At 36.6% G+C, this 18,539-nt stretch overlaps 1 long non-coding RNA gene across 1 annotated transcript; it reads left to right on the top strand.

The window, feature by feature from the left end:
* Positions 1–436: 436 nt before the first annotated feature.
* LOC130572084 (uncharacterized) lies at positions 437–4,036 on the top strand. The gene is made up of 4 exons (XR_008965163.1): positions 437–482; positions 1,889–1,969; positions 2,084–2,194; positions 3,686–4,036. It is a non-coding gene; the product is annotated as an uncharacterized LOC130572084 (long non-coding RNA).
* Positions 4,037–18,539: the final 14,503 nt, after the last annotated feature.

Here is an 18,539-nt window from a genome sequence, read left to right as displayed (position 1 = left end):
GGTGTTTTTCCGTTTATATACATTTTCGAATTGCATTATGGGACCGTGATCGCGGCTCCGACAACTTTTGGTGGTCATGGACGTACAAGCACAGCCATAACACAACATTTTACCCAAGTTTTTACACTGGTAAGTACTCTTAATAAAATATTAAGACGACATTTCAATTAAACGACTGCTTTATTACCATTATTACTGAACTGGCCATGTAAAGTACAACAGTGAATTTCGTTGGATATTGTTAACAAGAACCGATGTTTTTTCAAGTACAAACTGAACTATGAGTGATTATTTGTAATATTTATTGTTTTTTACTTGTTTTTGCCTTCTCCTCATCAGTGAATATGCTATCTGTTAATTTACAGTTTATTTGTCAGTATTTTGAATCTGCTTGGTGCGCGGGAAGTAACGTTAACGTCCCATCCCCCGCTGCACTGTGTGACAGACACTGGTGAACTTCAGCTCCACTCTGTGTGTAAAAGGTATGTTAATTATTTAATGTAAATATAAAATTACTGTTTTCTTTGTACTATATAATTAAAAAGGTCTAGCATTCAAAGGTAAGTTAGTGATATGTATAGTTTGGTTGAAAGTTATAATCTAATGTTCGCTTTAGTTAGAGGGACAAGTCTGTGTGGTCGAGTTCAGCATGGTGATGGTTTTTTTTCCAGTAAAGGGACTGGCGTGAATTGTAGACACTGTGTAACGCTATATGAGAAAAATACACAGATGTAAGGTTAATATACTGTACATACAGACGGTTATAACAAAAAACCTGACAGGATGATCGGACATCGACGCGAAGCGGGGGCGAGTGGGGTTTTTTTATGCGACAACCACCGCAGTAGTGATGGGTCGGACTCGGGAAGAACGCGTCGTCTCGGGGAGTGATTCGTTCAGTCGCGCGTGCGCATTACGCAACATTCTATGGGTCCTGTACTGGAATTAGTAAATTAACTAATTTCTCTGTCCAAAGCTGTTACGTCACGTGACAAAAGAACGAACGACTCAAACCCGAAGACTCGGGAGGTGAACTAATCAATTATCTTTCTGGCTCTGACTGCATTGGTTTAGCTTACGAAGTTGTCACGTGATGAACGAACGAGTCAAACCTGAACACTTGTCAGATAAGAGGTGTGGTGAGCTAATCATAGACTAAAGACCCAGGTAAACAATGAATTAATATTTTCTTATAGCATTATAGTTTTGTATTATTGTAATGTCATCAACGTTTGCATAAGTAGTAGATATGTTAGAAAAGTAACATTTTAATTATATTTTGCTAAAATGAACGAAATGAACGATATGACTCGAAAAAAGATTCGTTCATTTTGCTGAACGAGACTCCAAGGTCCGAGTCAGTAAAATGATTCGAACTTCCCATCACTACACCGCAGGTAACTTTAGTAAGGTTACGGTTATCCCGCTTATAGACGGATTTCACGCCACCGCCATGTTGAAATCGAAAGCGAGACAGAGGTGGGAAGAAAATCGGAAAGACAGATAGACTGCAATGGCTTGTACAACCAACCTAAAATCTTAAATGTGACAATATAAGCATAGGATGCGTGTCACACAAACTGTTTTCTTGACCACTTAAGCCGTTCCATCACATATAAGTGACTGTTTAAACTGCTATAAACGGGTTTCATTCGCGGGCACAGCTACTGTAACGTTGTTGTTTATTCATGTCACAGACACCCGATGGTAACGTTAGTCCAAACCATTGTAGTCTATCTGTACTTTTGGTTCTTTCTTTCCCACCGGAAATCAGTCTATTAGACAGCTACTTGCCATATCATGAGTGAGAAAACAATTGTACTCGAGATAATGATTTGAAATGTTTTATTGGCTTATTATTTTTTCTTTCTTACTCTCTTACTAATAGTTCTTTTCTAAAGGAGAAGAGGAGACCACTACCAAAAGACAGAAGACATAATGATCAGGATCAGCATTGAAGACTTGATGGGTACTGACACCAGACACACTCTCTCACACATGCACACGTTCTGCATCTCTAACATTTGAAAGTTTATTTAATTTTTCCAAGCCAAGTAAGGTGATACATTTTTGTTGTGTTTAGAACAGGAGCCTGTCGGGAATAAATCCAGAACGTGGGTCCAAAGCAGCAAGAAAGGGTGCCAAGCAGTACAACAGACCTGAATGACTTTCAGAATCCTTGGAAGATTTAAAGGTAATTAAGCACATTTTTTTCATCATACTGCTTCTCTTTTGCCACCTATATTGTTCCAAGTATTGTTGTCAAAAGTACCTACACTTTATTTGGTAAAATCTTACAGTGATAGTTCACCCAACATTGAAAATTCTGTCATCATATACATACCCTCTTGACATTTCAAACCTGGGGTGCGTTTCCCAAAGCATCGTTAGCCAACTATGGTCGCAAGTTCCGTCGTTCCAGCATAGTTCAACGATTTAAGTGTTTCCCGAAACCATCGTTCCAACGATCAATCGCAAACAGCATTGCAAAGTTGCGTTGTTGGAACTACAGGTCTAGAGCTGTGGTTAGAAGCATAGTTCCTTTTTATTATGACATGTAGACTTAAAAGCATAATGCCTTTGAGCAAACTAAGCAAGCAACATGTAGTGCATTCTATATCCATAATTCGAAATACAAACAAATTTAATTTTACATCTTTTAGTTTGTTAAGAAAATAACAATTTGGGGCAGTTGTGGCCTAATGGTTAGAGAGTCGGACTCATGACCAGAAGGTTGCCGGTTCAATTCCCAGGGCTGGCGGGTAACAACTGAGGTGCCCTTGAGCAAGGCACCTTACCCCTACTTGCTCCCTGGGTGCTGCAGTTATAGCTTCCCACTGCTCCGAGGGTACGTGTGTTCACCACTTGCTGTGCGTGTGTTCACTACTCTCTGGATGGGTTAAATGCAGAGGTCACATTTCGTTGCCTTGTACTTGTACATGTGCAATGACAATAAAGTTGAATCTAATCTAATCTAAAATACAAGCGCTGTTTTTTGAAACATGGACCCTGCACTAGGACCCTGGGGAAGCCCCGGGCGGAGTGACGTAGGAGGAAACTTATGAATTAATGAAATATCGTGAAATAAAACAACAGATAACAAAATAGGATAACTAAAGTCGCCGTTAAATGCAATGTATGTTATTTACAGCAAGAATTTGACATTAATTCGATCTGAACGTATTTATTAGTAGACGTCATTACACCACCACTTGTGTGACGTCATCAACTAGATTGCTGAACCAACTTGGTTCAAACGATTGATCTCCGACAGAGTTACTACGGTTTCGGGAAACAGTCGTAACTACATCGTTAATTTCCCCAAGGATCCATCGTGCTATGGTGGTCAACCAGCGAGTTATGTCCTTGTTCGGGAAACGCATCCCTGTATGACTTTCTTTCTTCTGTAGAACACAAAAGAAGATATTCTAAAGAATGCTGGTAACCGAAGAGTTACAATGCAAGTGAATGGGTGCCGCCACTGTACGGTTACCAGCATTCTTCAAAATATCTCCTTTTGTGTTCTGCGGAAGAAAGTCAGTCATACAGGTTTGAAATGACAAGAGGGTGTAAATGATGACAGAATTTTCATTTTTGGGTGAACTATTGATGCGCAAGTAATCACAACAGTTGTAAGTTAAATGATAGTTCGTATTATTAGTCATGTTTGGTTTTTGTTTTACAGCCATATACTGTAAGTACCAGTTATGGAGAGAAAGAAGACGAAAGACGTGGATGTGATATTACAACATATCCTTATGGATGTTCATCATTGTTAAATGTAATTGTAACTATAGTAGTTGAAGGTTAAGTGTTTTTAATTTTTCATTTGGATGCCTTTTCAGTGGTTCAGTCCAGGTTTAGGTCTGGAATTACATTGCATCTCAAAGTTGACTGTTGAAGATGTTCCCAGTTTTCTTGCCATCTTGGAGTTATCTTGGTTTCTTGAAATGTATTTGTAATTTGCCCACTTGTCCTTACACATGCACCTTAAAGTAAAATTTTAAGCCAATTTCCAATGAAGTTGTTTGCTCAAGTAAGACCTCTTACAGTATGTTTTTCTATTTTAGTCATTACTTATTTAGTAATTATTTGTAATTACAAATTATTTGTATTCATTAAAGAATCTGTTTTTATTACAAAGTTGTTGTTGTTTTTAATAATAATTAATATAATCACTAATTACACAGTTAACTAACAATTCTTTACTGCTTCTTCACACTTATGTATACTGTAGAAAAAAGGGTTTTGTTTTACTGTAGGTAAACTACATTAAGAGTATTTTTCGATTTTTTAATTACAGAGGAATGTCAGTGAGTGTTGGTATACCATTAAATGAATGAAATTGTCCTGTTTATTGTAGGTATACCATTAAAACAGAAAATAACTGTTTTTTTTAATATACATAAACTTTTAAATAATAGAAAATGTTTAGTTTTTTTACAGTAGTTATACCATTAAAAAAATTCTTAAAAGACAGAAAGTTTTTTGTTTTTTTACTGTGGGCACACTGTCAATTAAAATAAAATTTCCGTTTTTAATTACAGTAAAAAGTCTAATAAGCTGCCAGTACTTTTTCCGTTTTTTTACGGAATTTTTTTTACAGTGTGGGCATCACTTTTGGCTACTAATATACATAAAGACAAAATGCACTAAAAGAGATCCCCCCCCAAACAAAATCTATCATCATTTATTCACCGTCATGTCTTTTAAAACCTGTATACTGTATATCTCTTTCTTCTTTCAAAAGAAAATATTCAGAGAAATGTCTCAAATTTTTGTGTCCATACAAAGGAAGTCAATGGGGTCCCAAGTTGTTTGGTTACCAAGTATTTTTCCAAATATCTTGTGGTCATACAGATTTGAAATGACAGGAGGGTGAATAAATTCATTTTCAGTTGTGGTTGAACTAACCCTTCAAATGTATCGTAAATTGCTTTGGATTAAAGTGTCTGCCAAATGAATAAATAAACATGTAAACAGTAAACAAATCCAAACATTATATACTGTATATACTGTATATATATATTTATTTATTCAAAGTAACAGCTTGGTATCCTACATCTTTTCAAGTGTATTCAGCAAGCATAGTGAACAGTATTTACTTGTGAGCAAAGTGATAACTGCAGTTGTGTAGTATTCAAATGCTTCAGTTTAGCTTGTAAGATGAGAAAAGTGATATGTTTGTAAAGGCTTGGTATGAATGAAAAGATCCTGGAACAACCCATTAACACTTTATCAGAAAGCATATAGTGTGGAACATGCAAATCCTACCAACTGTATTCTCTCAGGCTATATACAGTAAGGAATGCTTTCCCAGAATTTCGACATCAACACACACATTTGCAACTATGAGATGCCCCGGCTAATATAAAAATAACACCAAAAATAAAAATTCTGTCATCATTTACTCATCCTCATGTCATTTCAAACCTATGTTCCGCAGAATACAAAAGAAGATATTTTGAAGAATGTTGTTAACTGGCACCCATTTACTTTCATTGGTTTGTGTCCATACAATTAAAGTGAATGGGTACCAGCGCTGTTCGGTTACCAACTTTCTTCAAAATAACTTCTTTTGTGTTCTGCAGAAGAATGAAAGTCATACAGGTTTGAAATGACAAGAGGATGAGTAAATGAGCATGATTTTTGGGTGATTTTTCACTTTAATATATTACAATTACTTATAATTCTGATATAATGTGCGTGTAAGTGTGTGTGTGTGTGTGTGTGCGTGCGTGTGTGTGTGTGTGTGTGTGTGCGTGTGCGTGTGCGTATGCGTGTGTGTGTGCGTGTGTGTGTGTGTGTGTGTGTGTTTGCACACCCTGCCCTGTTTTTGAGGGATATTTGAGGTTATCTCTTTAAAGTGGAGTGTTTTGCAGAGAAGAGTGTCCCCAAGGGCTCGACACTGATGGAAACACTTTCCAAACTCAACCCTAACAGATGCTCTTCTTGTGTGGGTGAGAAAGTGAATATGAGAAAATGTGTCTTTTTTTGGTTGCATTTTGACATTTGAACACATTTAAGTGTACATCTATGTGTGTGCGGTGCAGAAACTCTGGTTTGAGTCTCTTGAGGATATCACCTTTCCTGTGTGGCTGTTGAAAGCGGAGGCCTAGCTCAGACCAGGGCCTAAATTTACAGCTGCCCAGGTCCCACATCCCCCATTCTGACCACCTGCTCGCTGGCCTCCCCACATCCAGTCCCAGAAACACACCAGAGATGCCAAATATACACTGATACAGCGCTGGTGACAAGCCCTTTGGGCCTCTTCACTGCTTAGTGCTATTCATGGTTCAGTACACTAGAATACAGTAACTTCCAACCACATGTAATGTTAATTAAGGAAGCCGTAGATACAGTATATTTGGTGGAGAGTGACAGTGTAAGGACAAAACTGAGAGCGGGCAATTTATGAAAGTTTTTCATAAGTCTCCAAAAAAATGCAATGTATGGAAAGTTAAAATAGATGAACTGAATGATGGAAAGGCTAAACAGGAAAGAGTGAAAAAGATGAAACCAAGAAACAGAGAATTATTGTTCAGAGTTTAGCGAGTGTGTCAGCTGATGTTTTTTGTGAAAGCATCTGTTCACTAAAATAGTGTGTGTGTGCGTGTGTGTTTGTGTGAATACTGTGGGTTACAGGAACGGAAGGGCCTGTCACTGTAGAGACAGAAGCAGACTTTCAGAACAGGAGCACAACCCCTCAAAACCCCACACACCTGCTCTCTGTCTGAGAGAGAGAGAGAGAGAGAGAGAGAGAGAGAGAGAGAGAGAGAGAGAGAGAGAGAGGAGGAAGGGAGGAAAGAAAGATAAAAAGATGAGATGAGGTGTTGGAAAGGTGTGTGTGTGGGGGGGGGGGAGGGGGTAAGGGGGTCACCAGCCCGAAGTGACACAAAAAAAAAAAACAGGTGCAAAGAGTTCCTTTTAACACTCAGACACGCACACCCTCTTATCATGACCTTTATGTTGGAAACACTGCATCTAGAACTTTTCCGAGTTAAATTATGACATCATAAATGTCTCTTTAGTCATGTTCCAATCAGAACGCAGGATACTGTTTAGAGGAGTGTGTCAGTGTAAAAGCTGCATACAACGTTTTAGCAACCACAAAAGCTAAGAAGCGATGAGTAAATGTATGCAAACAGAGGATGCTTTAGCATGAGGGGGTAACCAGTGCTTAATGTTTTCTTTATGAATCATTATTGCAAAAATAATTGTAGCTTTGAAAGTTTTTTGCCAACCGTGCTAAGGGCACAAATGTCACAAGGTTCATAACTGTTTTATAATTTAACTCGTACAATAGGATAAAAAGACAAGCAACCAATTTTATTTAAAGTACAAGGTCGCATTCTAAACTGCCCTCAACCAAAATGATTTGCCCTCTAAAAAAAACAATTGCTCATTAGATACACAAATAACCACTAGAGATATCAGATCCAGCGGCAAATCGCAGAAGGCCACGATAAAGCTGTTCTCACTGGGTACACATGTGATGAACGGCTGGACCTTGCACATTTGAAAATGTCTTAGCAAATTTTCAAATAGACGCTATCTTTACCACAGATTTGACATTTAAACAACCACATCACCTAGACAACCCATAAAACTACATTTTGTTACACAACAACAGCAGTATTTCAAAAATTTGGTGGGTCCGAAGTAAACGGAAGTGCGGACGCGTGCTTCCTTTCCAGTGAAATAAACTCTAATCAACTATATACATCTCTTGTTTTCTTATTGATGTGCATAAAACAAATTTCACAAGCGCTTTTCAGTTATACATATGAATGACGTCTGTGAAGAAGCTTTCAAGAAAATATTTCATTTTACTTTGTGTGACAAAGGACTTCGACTTTTGACTTTTACTAATGCATATGAATGTATATCCCGAAAGGGACAGTTCACTCAAAAATAAAATTTCTGTCATACCCTCGAGTTGTTCCAAATCTGTATATGAAAGATATTTGGAAGAGTGCTTGTACAGTTCTTGGCCACCATATGGTGTAATGGTAAGCAAGGGTGTCCCAGAACTGTTTGCTTTACTACATTCTTCAAAATATCTTCTTTTGTGTTCATTTCAAAGAAATTTCTAAAGCAATTTTTCAACTATGGTAGTCAATGGTGGCCACAAACTGTTTGATTACAAGCATTCTTCCAAATATCTTTCTCTGTGTTCATCAGAACAAAGACATTTCTACAGATTTGGAACAACTTGAGAGTGAGTAAATGAAGACAGAAATTTCATTTTTTTGGGTGGTCTGTCCCTTTAACATTGATTGATGTCTTATTTTTTATTATGAGAGGCCTTTCAGTAATGCATATACATGAATTTCACTATAATAGGTTAATGTGTTCCTTTTATAAGTGTTTGGGCATTTAAATAAGCAAGGCCTTGCATGTCCCTCATATTAGCCAGTTTACCTCACAATGGTTAGTTTACATGATGACAGACACAAACACACACCCACATACACCCCCAACACTAGAAGCTTGCAGTTGTTAAAATTGCATTTAAATTGACTTGAAAAGTTCCAAAGTTGTATCTCAATGACATGAGGTGGCAAGAATCACTTTGGTATTCTTTCCTATCTCACGGTTGAGTCAGAGCCCTTTTTCCTCTTTGGGTTAAGTGAGGCATCTCTGTGTCGCAAGCAGATTGGCACATAAATTCAGTTCGACCTGTCACAATAAATTATTAGCCGGATGTTGCAGCAGTGACATTTTTTCCCTTGTTTTTGTTTCACCCTCGTTCTCTCTCTTGCCCTCTGCTTTACTCTTTTCTGTCTTACTCACCCATAAAGACACACATGCACATTTACCCACTGGAAAGATTACAATAGGCTGATTTCCTCTGTGGTCAGGCCCCAGTGGCCCCTCCCTGTACCACTGGCAGGTACAATGGCTCTGAGCTACCATGATAAGAGTGTATATGTGTGTGTGACTGTGTGTGTTTGAGTAAAAGGTCCAGAAGACTGTCACAAAACAAAGTATGAAATAAAAGTGAACCACTAATGTCTAATGAGCCTTTGATTTATAATATTGCTTTAAGAGCATACTAATCAATTAAGCCCTAATTTTTCATAATTATCAAATGCATAAACGGGAATTGCAGCGTTACGGATGTGACATTTTCAGTCAAAACTTGAAAAATAAATTCTCAGAAAATGTATTTATTACAATTATATTGAACCATCTGTTTATATTTGACTAAACCCCTGATGATAAAGTCCAGACGTCAGAAAAATCTCAGCGAATGCACAACTTTTCTATTTTAAAATAGGGAAAAATGATCAATTATGTGACAAAAAAGGACGCACATACAGTATTTGAGAGACAACATGCTTAATTCAAATGTGGAAACCAGAAGCAATAATACCCAACAAACGGAGAAGGGATGGCTCGTTATAGAACATAAAATAATTACTATATTTAAATTTTCATGTGCCAATTTATGAGGAATATGGACCGTTATGGATGTGACAATTCACTTACCTGCTATGGAAAATTATGCTTTACACACAAAATGCTTCAACATTTTTAAGAGAGACTTCACATGGACTTTTAAACCACCAAATATTGACATCTGACCTATCAGTACTGTATGTTGAAAACCTAAAAACTTGATTTGCATGGAACTGCCCATAAATAGAAGAAAAGAGAAATAAACTGGGGCAGCACTTACAGACAATGTTTGTCTTTTTTAAAATAAACTTTCCAGTAACTGAAACATTCCAGCCACAATACCTATTTAAAGCAGGTAAACAACTGTGTTTAATGTGAAGGGAAATGACACTCACGTCACTGAGAAGTTCTAACATAAATGTTTTTATGGGCTCTATCTGTGTCATATCAATGTTTTCTGCCTGAATACATGAACAATTATTGTTTATAATGGATAATAAACTTAATAATGAACCAAACAATGTATAGGGACACCAGTGATCATAATCAGTCAAGTTAATTTAGTATGGAAAGTGTGCTTAACATGCAAATCAGGCTGACAGATTCACACTGCCAAATTGTTTGGTATAAGAGAGAAAAGTTCATTAAATTAGCCTGAAAGAAAATTTAAAGTTGCACTGATGTCGTGTACCCAATGAACTGTATCCTAAATGTTAATGTGACTTATTTCAGACTTACAAACCGCTTTACACTAAAATGGATATATCAACTCTAACCCTAAGAAGTTCAAGACTATAAACAAGTCCCTGAAATTATAAGGACACAATTAAATGACAATGTCTACATTTTCCTGTATACAGTAGCTCAGCAAAACATGGATCCACTCATGCTAAGGTCATGGGTTTGAGTCCTAACTAATAAAACGTTTTGAATTAAAGTGTCTGTGCATACATGAAACACAAAACACACAAAAATAATGAAGAAAACACAACATGTTTTTATTCAGGTAAAGGTTAAACTCACGGGGCAACACTGAGAGATAAAGCATGTGCTGATGGAGTGTGAATAAAACACGACCAAAACACACAAACAAGTGCACCGAGGGATTGAGGCGGCAGATGGTTTATTAGCGATAGTGGAAAGAACACAGGATCAGACCCCTGCCCAAAACGAGTTGATGTGAACTAAGTGAAAGCACACACAGATTGAGCAGATAAATAGAAACACAGAGAGAAGACAAAGTGGGGGGTTGATAATGGAGTGCTGCGCTGAGGGCGATTAGCCAAAGAAACTGTCTCTGTCCTCAGATTTGGCTGTGTTTTGGCATGCGTTCGTTTGACGGTTCGAGCTGAAAAATATAGTGGCGTGCCAGTGACTGATAATAACATTAACTGTATATGCACTCGAAACAACAGTGTAACAGTTAATATATGAGAAGTAGGTCAAACTAAAATGTGCAGGGTGAGGTGCCAGAACAAAAGGATTCAAAACGTCTGAGACAAGAAGATAATAATATAGATGAGTGCAAAAGGAAAATCTCTAATGTGAGATCTTACACAAAGTATATGTTTTTAACTCGCATTTATAGTTATTTACAGAACTGGATGATGGAATTCTAAATTCTAATCAATGATAATGGTCAATAAGACTAATGCTGAGATTACATTATGTCCAACGTAACGTAATTATGAGATAACAACTCTGAAGACTCATTAATGACATAAATGCAACATGACATCAATGATGATAAACCTCTCATTAACCAACATCGAAAAAAAGACGAGCGCACACAAGCGGATTACAGCTCTTGAAAGTCTTGCACATAAAACGATTTGCAGATGAATTGTTAGTAATATAGGCCTACACACAATTCAATAAAAATGTACATCGTGCCTTTCATAATTTTACATTGTTGCAAACTTTACACATAGAAACAGATGTAGAAAGACGTAAAAATTAAAAAAATAATACGATGTATTATTGCAATTTTTCTCAATACAAAGTAGCCTAGATTGACAAAACTTTTGAAAGTTTGCAAGTTGAAAGTTTGTAGTCAGACTGTTCAGTTCATAGTGAACTGTATCTTTTGTCAAGCTGAATACTGAGGGCTGAGCTGTGCATTTTTCACAACAATTCAAATAATAGTGTGCACTCAAAACTCTTTGGTTTAACATGATTCAATCATGAACAGTGGTTCCACATGTTTGAGTCATGTTTTCTCAACATGAAATTAACATGTAGCAAGAACATAAACGAATCAAGTAACCTCAACATGAGATTAACAAGTAAGAACAAATCACCATTATTGTGATCAGTGTTTGCTTTAGTTGGGCTCTTGATTCGTCTTTTAATGTAAAATTTTCTTTGCCTATTGAAATCGTCTTGTTATACATTTGTTGCGGCAAAGACAACGAGGGTCCAGCAAGATCCAGTGTAGTCGTTGTGAAGTTAGTGGGGTTGAAATGTTGTTCATGAGATTGTGGTGTTATTGTTAACCTTATGTGATGTTATAGAGGAAAACTATATCGCTGAATCAATTAGACATCTAGAATCAGTGTATGAAAGTCAACAATGGTGATCAACAAAAGAAAGCTTCATGCTGCAATGCATGCTGGGTAACATCATAGTACAAAACTCATTCATGACTCCAAGCATGCATTGCAGTTGATCTGTTTATCTATTGAAGTTTGTTTGATGAGTGTTGATGTTTAAACGTGTCGGTGAAATTTCACTTATTTTGCCCCAGAAATTTTGCATTTGTGACCAGGGCTGGGTTTCCCGAAACCTTCTTAACGCTACGTCATTCTTAAGTTATACCTTAAGAGTGTAGCGATATATTCTTAAGAACGACATACTGTACGAAGGTTTCTGGAAACCCAGCCCAGAACACATCAATCAATCATCAATCTTACTATACATTTAAAGAAGCTTCTTTATTTTATAACATGCCGAAAAAGCAAACAACTATAACTGTCCTCTTGTGACACATCACTTTCTGTGTGCTTTACGTGTGCTTTCATTAAACACATTCACAAGCATTGAAAGAGAACAGGAAAAGTGGAGGAGCTGACTTAAACATGTCAAGAATAAAGGCCCAACTAAAGCAAACACTGATCACAATAATGGTTTGATGAAATGTCATTTTTCAACATGAATTGCGGGTGCAAAAGTTATTTTGATTCAATACCATTAACATTGACAAATCAATAATTTTTAACATTGATTTAATGGTTGCTTGCTATCAGGCTATTACAGTTTAGTATTCTGTTGTGTTGGCATTTTAAAAGTTTTAAAAGTAAAAGTTTTTGTGACGTCTGTTTTACGAGTTGTGCAGAAGAGTATCTTGTTGGGTTTACTTGGTTCAGTCAACATGTTAATTTCATGTTAAGAAAACATTACTCAACCATGTGGAACCACTGTCCATGATTGAATTATGTTAAACCAAAGAGCTTGTTTTTTTTTAGTGCAAGTTTGAGCAAGAAACCTATACAATTGTGTTAAATGAAGGTGATTTGTTCAAGTACAGTTAACAGCATGTTTTTGAGTGACTGACAGACCTTTGAGTTTTTGACTGACAGACCTAGCAATTCTTGAGATGATGTAATTAAACAGGATGGTAAAATTGAACACAGACGCATGTGCACACGTGCATGTATATGTAAGAGTCGGGGTGATTTCACAAAAAGCAGTTTCCCGCGCTATATGAGTTCGTGTGTTGAAGCCTATTCACCCAGTGAAATAGAGCAGAATGGAAAGACTAAATGGAGCTCATTATTCAAGCTGATACACACTCCCTGCACACCCCCTGTCTCAAACCCCCAACACCAGGCTGCCTGTCACTCTATTGTTTCCCACTAATTGATCTTGACAGTAAATGAAGCAGCACACACACATGCACGCTGCACTTTTGGGACACTTGTCATTGGTCACCGGACATCACCAGCTTTAAAATCTCAGCAGATGCTCCTCAGTCACACTTTATGAAGTTTTTCCCTCTCTCCATAAGTAAATGCATTAGTTAAAACGAACTAACAAGCAATATAGTATTTTTGCATTTATTAATCTTTGTTAATGTTACTTTATGTAAACTATTCATGTCGGTTCATTGTGCATTAACTGTTAATTTTGATTTTTTAAATGAATTAGTTAAAGCTGAAATTGTATTTGGTATTGTTTGTTTATGTTAGCTGATGCATTAACCGATGTTAACAAATGCATCCTTCTTTACTGTAATGGGGTTTGAATACTGTAAAATAAAAGTGAAAGTTGGTCTTTCACAAGTCTTTCCGGTTTGTCTTCTTGACTGTTGTCTGAAAGAGAACATTTATATTTTTTTCCATTTAAACACAGTTATGCTTGAATTTTACAGCTCGACTCCAATTGGCATGAATGTGATCCTTTAACCTCAATATGTCTCATTTCTGAAACACAAGCATATTAATGTCTTTGTAAATCATTCTCACATGGCAAATGTCCGTTACAAGAATAATCATAATAAAAGAAAAGAGAAAATGTTTACGTTTGACCCAGCAATTTGGCCTGAAACAACCCAGAATAGGTTCAGTTATAAACCAATTCTTCACTCGGAATCACAAAATTGTTCTGTAGAATTCAGAATTTTACTGTTTTTCTACAACGTGTGTGTGTGGCAATGCAATCCGGGGATTTCACTACACCTGCTTGAGCCTTATCACTCATTTTATAGGGACACTTATAAAATTACAGCACTGCGTGTGCGTCAATGTGTGTGTGCGTGTTGTTCTGTCCAGGGGCAAAAAAGTGTCGTGCATCGTGATACAGTGCACAATGTGCACATACCTGTCAAATACACTTAATTTTTCACTCGATTAGGTTCAGACACACCTCCCACACACAAACAAGAACATAATACACAAAAGAAAAGTCAAAAAGCAGAAGTAACGTGTGTGAGCCATTTGTTAGTGGTTAGCGTAAGAGAGCTGGAGTATGAAATGAAAACAAGTTGTCAAGTCACTTCCCCCCTAGCTACACACAGACACACACTACACAATTACCCACAAATCATTGAAATACCCCCTTAGGAGAGCAGAGGGAGGGATTTGTCATTCAGTGTTTGTGTGGTGGTGGAGTTTGTGTTTTGCAAAATTGGTTGTTATAATTTGTTTTATGCGGGGAAACATTGTGTGATGTATCAGATGTGCTGAGCAGTGCGTGTGTAAATGGGTGAGAAAGTGTGACAAAAGAAGCTTGGATGTTGGAGAAAGTGTTGAAAAAATCTGCTGACGCTGTTCAGAAAGAAAAACACTAAAAGCGTAAGAGTGTGAGAAATTCGGCCAAGTGTAAACGTTTGAGCTTGACGTTAACGCATATGTGACAAAACCGAATATAAATGAATAAACGAATAAAACAATTCTGACAGTTTGAATCTGTTTATTTTTATTTTACACAGATTTACCACATAAAATTCAAGACGACATGTTCTGATCTGAATATCACGGAGTCCGCTGGGATTACATGAAGATACAGAAAATATTACGCTCTTGCTTTGGATAAAAGGAAACGTAAAACAATTAGAATTGTAGCAACATCTCCAAGTGCTTAACAAAAATGACAATACCGTGAAAGGTTTTAGGAAAATACAATCTGACTTCACACTTAAACCATCCTAAACCACATCACTATTAAACCGGGAAGCCACTACTTTGGGTTCCCCTTCACACACACATGAATTCACACACTCATGCATGTGTGCACACATACACACACACATGCACATGCACATGCACACGCACACACATACGTCTGTGTGAGTGAGGCATTATCAAACACACTTGGGTAATGTGTCATCAGAATCTCTTGGGTTTCAGACCGAACTAAGCAAAGATAACAGTGACACAAACCACAGAGAGGGAGAGAGAGAGAGAGAATAGGAATAGGAAAAGGATTGCAAAAAGTTGAAGCACAGAAGGTCTAAAAGATAAGAGTGTTGTTTTTGCTTGCTGTTTATTGAATAGAAAGTGAGAGTGTTTACAGAGGAGAGTCATCTACATCATGTCATAAATAAGGACAATAAAACATGAAAATTTAATACACAAAGTAACACAGAAGTGTAATTTTCTTAAATAATTTCATGTTAAATTCAATTCTAATTATTTACATTTTTATCATAAGTGCAGCTTTAGCAAAAAGTGTTTTCCTGTAGTATTACATATGTAAAGGTGTGAAATATTATAATTGTTGTGTCTTACCAAGACTATATACTTTAACAGCATAAATGCTTTTGCTTTCTCTTTATGACCTTTGTCCTTTGCTAACTTAAACCAGTTTCCTTTAACAATTTAACAAATAAATTCAACACTGTGTCTAAAAATCTAGACAAAACAAGACATTTTAAACATTCGTGCTTTTATAAATTCTACTCCTAATCTTGAGAGAGAAGTGGGAAAAAACAATAAAGAAGTAATCAAAATAACAATTTACAAACAATTATCAATGTTCACCCATGTTACCTTCAGTCAAGTCTCCATCACATCTTTCTCATTTACCTTCAGATTTTATCCTTTAACATCCCAAGCACCTGATCTTTCCGGAGAACATCAGATCTCCTAGACGCTCGTTCGCTCACTGAAATCACACAGACACAAATATTCAAAAGTGATGCTTACGTCATGCTCACTTTTTCCTAGAAAAAAGGAAAAATACAAATCAGACACAAACCACCGCAGGTATACGTGAGGGTCGATGGAGTACTGTAGAATCAATGTGCGATTGTTTGATCGGAATGGGGAAGAGTGAGATCAGGAGTTATGCAAAACACGTAGATTCGCCGCCACTAACAGCAGCACAGCTGAGGTTGGACAAACTCTGGCCTGAAGTTATGATGATTGAAGTTTGATGATTTATGTTTAGAGGATAGATTATGAATTGTGACATTTCTTTAATAGCTTGCTTTTAAAGGTGAACTCACTGCATTAGTAGCGTACCGCATACCACAACACACTAGTCTACTTCCTATACTCTCACACAGCCTATAGTACAATTAGAGAACAGAGAGAACGCCTTAGTGTGTTTCAGAGCATAGCTCAACACAGAGGTTACATGACGTTTATCAACAATGACATTTTCCATTTTGAGTGATCCAATGTGAACAATATACAGAGATTATAAAGTGTTTCTAAAGCAAATAGGGATAATACAGAATGTAAGTGTGTACTATAACTTCTAAACGACAGTAGTGTTATGGTTCAGTATGCTAATTGTTAAAATGCTAATTCGGAATATATGCTACTTCACTGCTAATGGAGACTAACTGTAAGGTTTGAGACAAAAAAAACTGCGTCCAAAATCGCATACTGTGATGGTATATACTAAATTTGAATAAGTACCTATCAACCGTTAAAACAGTATGCTCTAGTCTATATAGTATGAGTGGGAGTAGTATGAATACATTTCAGACATACTACATCTGCCGTGTTTTACTGTCATGTGACCCGTATGCTTTTTATTACGTATTTACAACAACCTGTACGTAGGCGCTAATAAAAACATAATTTAGTCACGAGAACTTCATTTATCGGCACTTGAAAAGGGACATCCGCCTTAAAGTTTTCTGCTATTTTTATTTGATTGACTTTTGAAATTTGACTGTTACTGGCTCCCATGGCATCATGGGATAGAGAAGTGTCCATCCGATGCACACTCACAAATTTCAGCGGAAGCAGTAGACCATCCAGGTTTTTCCAACCTTCCGGTCTTAGCATACTGAGGTTTCGGACATACTATTCATGACTCATACTCATTTTCGCCTACTATATAAAGTATGGAAGTAGGCCATTTCGGACGCAGGGATAGTTCATCCAAAAATGAAAATTCAACTTTAACATTTTTCCAACCTTCTTGACTTTTGTTCTTCTGCAGAGAGAAAACAGGTTTTGAATGACATAAGGGTGAATACATGATGATAGAAATTTTAATTTTGGGGGGTTAACGATCCCTTTAAATTACACTGAAACCCCCCTTACAAAGGCTTTTTTGCCAAATTGATTTTACACTTCAGGATGGGGCATGATGTAATCATGATAGGTTGAGTGTTTAAACGCCGTATTTGTTTGGAAATAGCATATTACAAAATCTGTTGGCCACAACAATAGTTTGATATTATATAGTATTGCACTTCTAAATTGCTTAATTGCTTAAACCCATTAAATATCCTAAAATAGACTATTTAACAACAAGTTCCTGTTTTGACCTCTTACCTCATAAATTGTGACAACATACTATTGGGTCAACATGTGTTAAATTAACTGTATCTTCTTTCCTGAGCAATAACGGTGGAAAGCAATACAGGGACCCCCATCCTTCTCGCCCCTATATTGTGAAAACATGTCACACACAGGAGCTAAAGAATATAGCATCATTTTGTAATGAAACTAATAATGTGCAATCCCATTTAATCCCATTTAAAAGCAAAAGCTTTTCAGTGTCATTTCTTTTTACTGAATTGACAGCAAGCACACTACAGCAAAAATATTAAGACAACCACCACATGTTTGTACTTCTTTAAAGCTTTACTGCACAGTGGAAAGAGCTAGGGATTCCCTGCATGGTAGAACTTCACCATAAACTCTTGTCCTGCTGATTCAGCTGAAGACAGTTTTCCTTGGAACACAAATTCCTCCAGGACAAGTCATCTTAGTCTTAGTTTATAAGACTAAGGTAAAACAAAAACAATAGAGCGCACTGTTCTTTGCGGTACCTCCAGGCTATGCACTTTCTAGTGAATTAGTGCCATAGTATTTTTTCCAAATTCATTTATATAAAATTATTTAAAATATTTAATATTTAAGTCGTATTTTCTTCTTTTTTTATAGACCCTTTTTTGATGGTTAAATCTAACTTGAGGGGGCATCAAATGCTAGAAATATTCCTTTTTTTAAATAGCCCTCTACTGTATGCGCTGAGCAAATGTTTTTGTTAAAATGTTAAAAAATATAATATATATATATATATATACTGTATATACAAATATAAAAACTGAGGGGAACTGGGGGGTCCTGATCCCCATAAGGCATTAGGGAAGTAAAAGAGAAGTAAAAAAATGACTTTATACATCAGATAAATCTCATATATATTAAACGGTAATATATTTAGTATTG

Source organism: Triplophysa rosa, linkage group LG21, assembly GCF_024868665.1.
Source record: "Triplophysa rosa linkage group LG21, Trosa_1v2, whole genome shotgun sequence".
NCBI classification, from domain to species: Eukaryota; Metazoa; Chordata; class Actinopteri; order Cypriniformes; family Nemacheilidae; genus Triplophysa; species Triplophysa rosa.
This window is presented reverse-complemented; position numbering and strand designations above follow the sequence as displayed.